Consider the following 5,727-nt stretch of genomic DNA (forward strand, 5'->3'; position numbering starts at 1 on the left):
GGCGGGGTGAGGTAGTAGGTTGTGTGGTTTCAGGGTAGTGATGTTGCCCCCTCGGAAGATAACTATACAACCTACTGCCTTCCTCGAGGGGCCCAGTGACGTCCACGGAGGGTCCGCCCCCGCGCGCAGCAGGCGACTGGGTGGCCAGGCGGGCGGGAGGCTGCGGCATGCACACCCAGAGCGCAATAAAGCTGTTCAACGTGGAAATGGAGTCGGCCCTGTTCGTTCTGGGAGCCCGGGGGCTGGGCGCTGGAGGGCGTGTGCGTTGGTGTTGGGGGGCGTGGGTCTGGCCCGACTGGGGGGCCATCTCCGGGCTGCTGGGGGATCAGCACGCCCTCGTCTGCCATCCCGGCCACCTTCAGGCCCTCCTGGTGGGTGCAGCCCTGGACCCCAGCCCCCACCCATCTCACACCCCGTTTGAGCACAAGCTGTGGGAGCTGGGCTCCGAGGTGTCCCCGGGCCCCCCTGCAGGGGTGTGGACCCCAGTCAGCCACTCAGAGCACAGTCCAGGGCCCCGCCCCCCGATGCCACCACAGATCCAGTGCCTGACTGGAGCCCGGAAGTCCCCAGTGCTCTCAGGACAGTTTCGAGTAGCCCTTAACGTTGGGGTCCCTCTCCAGTCTGCCTGCCCTCCCAGCGTTCACCCAGTTTCTGCTGGGGTCTCAGGCTGTCTGCCAGTGGCTGCTGCAGGCCTATCCCCAGGACGCCAGCCCAGGTGCTGAAGAGACCCATCGCCCTGACTCAGAGTACCCTTGGGAGAGGCTGACACGCCTGGGTCCACTCCCCACCCCTGTGCCCACAGCTGGAGCAGCCCCCGCCGTCACCCCACGACGCCCTGCAGGCTGGCTCCTGCTTGTGGCACAGGATGTGCAGACAGGACAGTTCAGGGGCCCCCGGCTGCAGGACAGACAAGGCTCGGGCTGATCCTGGGCAGGGTCTGGGACAGGGACCCTGTGACGAGGCCAGAGGAGGCTCCTGACGCCACCAGGGTCCCGGAGCGGGGAGAGGTGGGCTGAGCCTGGCACCCCCTCAGCCCAAGTGCAGCAGCCTGGGGCTGTGGAGGGAGCCCCTGCCCCGCCTCCCCAGCCATGATGACTGTCCCAGTCCGCCATCTCAGCCCCAGACCCCACCATCCTGAGCCTCCTGCCTGGGTCCTGCAGGCCCCCAGCCCTGCGTGGCCACACCTGTGAGGCCAGCACCCTGACATCATCTGTGGCCTAGCTGCCCTTGCAGAGCTGCAGTTGCACTGTGGGTCAGGGTGGGAACCCAGAGCAGGGACCCCCAAGGGGCAGGGAGGGCTTTCCAAAGCAGGGGCCATATGAGCTGGGTCTTGATGCCTGTGTAGGAGTTTGCAATTTGCTGGCTGTGTGGGTCATCAAGGAGAGGCACTGCCCACCTCATCTTCATCACCCTGGGTCAGTCAGCGGCAGAATCTGGCTGCTTATGTTCCTGGACACCCTTTCTGTCCCTCCTGTCTCTCTATCCCCAGTCCCACAGCAAGACCTCAGAGCTGCTTGGAGCAGCTGCTCTGCCCTTCTGGGCACTGGGCTCCCACCTGGACTCATCCCCGCCCCTCCTGCCTGCCATGGTGCTGAATGCACAGCCCCTCTCCTCTGAATGTCCGCAGCTCAGCACCACCTTTGGCCATGAGAGCCCATGTCTCTCTGAGCTGACTGTGACCATGGATACCCTCCTGGCACTCTTGCTGTGTCTGGCCCTGCCATCAGAGCTCATGGCCTGGTAGGGAGCAGGCCAGACACACAACAGCCACCTGTTGTGGTCAGCACCATGATGACAGCAGCCCAGGGGCTAGGAAAGCCCTGAAGAGCCCTGGGCTCAGCATTGCAATCAGAGATGGCTTCCTGGAGGAGGTGACACCTGGTTCACCCTGCAACTGTCTCTACCTTCCAGCCTCTCATCTGTCACCAACTGGCTGACCCCAGAGACCAACAGGGCCCCAAATGTGGGCCCGAGGGGCATGGGGGAGGGTGGTACCTAATCACCTGCTGCTGCTCCTAAGTCACTTCAGTCATGTCCGACTCTGTGCGACCCCATAGACGGCAGCCCACTAGGCTCCCCCGTCCCTGGGATTCTCCAGGCAAAAACACGAGTGGGTTGCCATTTTCTTCTCCAATGCATGAAAGTGAAAAGTGAAAGTGAAGTGGCTCAGTCGTGTCTGACTCTTGATGACCCTATGGACTGCAGCCTACCAGGCTCCTCCGTCCATGGGAGGTTCCAGGCAAGAGTACTGGGGTGGGGTGCCATTGCCTTCTCTGACCACCTAGTCACCAGTAACGTGCAGAAGCAGTTGAATCCCAAAACAAACTGGATGAAGTCAGGGTGGGCAAAGCAGCTACTTTGTCTGGGAAGCCCTGGGAAGTGGCAGAAATGGCCAGGCTTCAGGAGCAGAGGTCTGGGCAGTTGCTCTGCTCACCAAGCCTCACTTTCCCTACCCCACTTTGTAGGGGCTGTTTGATGGATGGAAGGAGCTAGCAGTTGAGACTGCTCAGCTGGGGTAGTGGAGCCGGGTGGGGAAGTGAGGGAGCCAGGGGCCAGCCCGGAGCCCTGGTCTGAAGCTGGGCGCCTGCTGCCACCTGCTGCCTAACCAGGGAGTGGCTCCTGGCCCGTCGTGGGTCCTGGGTCTGGCCAACAGGTGAGCAGGGTGGAGAGCAGGCTGGGGGCCCCCAGACTGTCAGCCCCCCGCCCCCCAGGGCAGGCCAGGACCATGCTCAGAGATGTGGGTGAGTGCTGGGGGCTAGCGAGAGACCACAACCCTGGAGGTGATCCCCTGTCCCCAAGTGTGCAGAAGGCAGGCCTCGGACCTCTGCCTGCTGCAACAGGCCGAGGGTGGCTGTGTCCCGCCGGGGAGAGGTCTGCGCATTCCTGCCGTTCCTGGGAGGCAACTCACCAGAGGGACTTGAGGGACTTCTGGGGTGTCCAAGGTGGGGGGCCTTTGAGAGACCATGGGCCTTAAGGTTCACAGGGGCCACCGCTGACCTTGGACCCCCCTGGGAGAGATGATGGCAGAGCCAGCCCAGCATTTAGACCCTACAGACCAGGATTGAGCGAGGGCCCACCTGGCCACGTGGGCACGGAGTGACCAGGCCGTCCCCCAGGGCTGAGGTGACTCGGGTGAGTTGATATAAGGGTCTAGCGTCTCAGGGGACACTCAGGGTCACAGGGCACAGCTAGCCTGTCCATCAGCAGGGTGGGCACAGCGCCAAGGCCCCATACTGTTCATGACAACAGAAAGTCTCACTTCAATTCCGTTAAAAATTCGAAGAAAAAAGGAATACAATGATACTGACTATATATTACATGTAATATACGATATATGTCGTGACTGTGTATAATAATACGTACTATTTAACACATGGCATCCATAGCAATGAAACCAGCTTGGAGTACATGCGTCTTTATGCCGCTGGGTCCTAAGACGTGTTCTGTAATCATGTTTAAGGAGGAAGCACCCGCCCCGACCCCCACCCCAGCCAGCCTGGGCCCTGCCTGCAAGCGTGGCCTCCGCCCGGAGAGGCTGAGCGCCTCCTTCAGCTCCGTGGCCCGGCCGCCTCCCTGGCCCTGGGCCCAGTCCTGCTCTCATCCCCCTCGGTCCCTCCTTTCCTGGACAGCCGGGGGCGGGCTGGGCTGGGCCCCGCAGGGCGGCCCCTGCCATCGCACTGAGCGTCTCCAACAGCGACACCGTGTGGCGGGAGAAGACCATGGCGGCCGGCCGGAGGCAATCCACCGCCGCGGCCCAAGGCTGTGGAAGGGGCTGACCCCACTGGGAGGCAAGAAGCCTGGAGTTCAAGGTCAGCCTGGGGGGGAAGGCCCCAGGAGAGCTTCCTGCGGATGAATGACTGGGCAGCATTCACCGCCCCACACCTCACCGCTCCCCCACGCCCTGGGCAGGGTGCATGGCCCCGGGTGACCCAGCTGGCAGCATCCTGCCCCCCATCAGCGCCCCCTCCTCACGGCCACACCCACAGCACCCCGGTGAGGGGCAGGGCCGCCTGCCATATCTGTCACCTGTCTCCAGGCACCACCTGCGGGCCTGAGGCTACACTTTCTGCAGGAAGGGAGGCAGTCCCCACGCGTGGGAGGATGGAGACCTCACAATGGAGGCGGCCCCGGCAGAGGGGCCTGACGTGGAGGCCGCAGACGCCAGGCTGAGAGGGGAGGGCAGGGTCTGGCTCTTGCTGTAGGACCAGGTCTGCCTGGAGAAACTTCATGCCCATCGGTGTCATTTAGCAGAGATGGGTTTCCGCAGCATTGTATCTTCCAGATGAGGCAAGGTCTGAGGGTCCAGGGTGGGCTTGGGGGGCCTGGGGGCCTAGGGGAATCCCCGCATCAGTTGGGTAAGGGGCTGAGCTCAGCTAGTCTTTCTAGAAGAGGAGGGGGCAGCACCAGCTACAGTTACATGTCAGAGCCTGGACATCTGGAGGTCTGAGATGGGCCAGGAGGAGAGGGCCTTCAGGCCCGGTCTGTTCGACGGCCTCCAATCCCACCGCAGCCTCAGGTGTTCTTGAACTCAAGGCTGCCTTCTTCCCGGCTTCCTGCTTGGTGGCCTAAGTTCATCATCTGCCCTGACAGCACCAAGTGCCTCTGGCTTCAAGGCCCCAGGACCTCTTAGGTTGCCTGGTGCAGACGCCCCGGCTCCTGCGCATCTCCATGGCTACCAGTCTCCATGGCGGGGGTGACTCTCCTAGGCTCCAGCCACTGGTGTAAATGCTCCCGAGCCAGCGCCCACTGGGGATGCCGTGTGCCGGGGCGATGTCTCTGGTCCTTAGGCAGGGGCTGCAGTCCTGAGCCCATTTCATGGGGGTTGACACTGATGCTCAGAGAAACTCAGTGACCATCCCCAGGCCACACAGGGGGCCATGACAGAGCTGGAACCGCAACCTGGCCTGTGCCCCTGGCAGCCCTGCAGCTGTCCTGCCACCGGGTGTCCTCCTGCCCATGGTGAGGGGATAGGGCCGCAGAGAAGGGGCGGGTGGAGTTCTAGACTCCCTTCCCTGTGGCCAGGGAAGCAGACCCAGCCGAGGGGCCGCCCAAGGTCCTCTGCATCTGCCTCGCACACGAGGGTCCACTTTAACAAGAGCAAAGTGGCCGCCTACACACTGGACACCTGGCCCCTCAGAAGGAAGTGACTCCCTCTCCCTGCGGGCTTGACCTGGGCTTAAAGGTGGTGGGGCCTGTTCCTGGTGGGCCTGGATCACAGTGCTCTGCCTTCTTCCCAAATCCTGGGTGTCAACCCCGCAGCCAAGCCCCAGGTGGGCAGGGCAGCAGAGCGTGGTGAGCAAGGCGTGCTGACCACTGAGGTCTCCGGGGAGCCAACATGAAGGGGTAGCCCATCCTGGAGAGGACATCGCCCCCTCCTTGACCCCCCTCCTTCCCCTCCTCCCCTCCTGTCCCCACATCACAGGGCCTCCCCCAGCACTCCCTCTCCCACACCTCTCCTGGGGCAGCGGAGAAGTCCATGGTCCCTGCTCATGTGGACGTTTCGTCCCCCACGCACTGCAGGGAGGCCCGAGCAGCTGGCCTATGGCCTGGAGGCATCGGGGCCCAGGCGGCAGCTGGTGGAGAGAGGTGAAGGCCTGGGGGAGACGGAGAGGCAGGATGAGGGGACAGAGGACAGGGAGGAAGGGGGTGCGCGAAGGCACCTCTATGGGGGGGTTCAGGGTATGGGGCTGGGGGGATTCAGGGTGTGGGGCTGGAGGGGAAGTGTTC

Source organism: Bison bison, unplaced genomic scaffold (genome assembly GCF_000754665.1).
Source record: "Bison bison bison isolate TAMUID 2011002044 unplaced genomic scaffold, Bison_UMD1.0 scf7180017864079, whole genome shotgun sequence".
Taxonomy (NCBI): domain Eukaryota; kingdom Metazoa; phylum Chordata; class Mammalia; order Artiodactyla; family Bovidae; genus Bison; species Bison bison.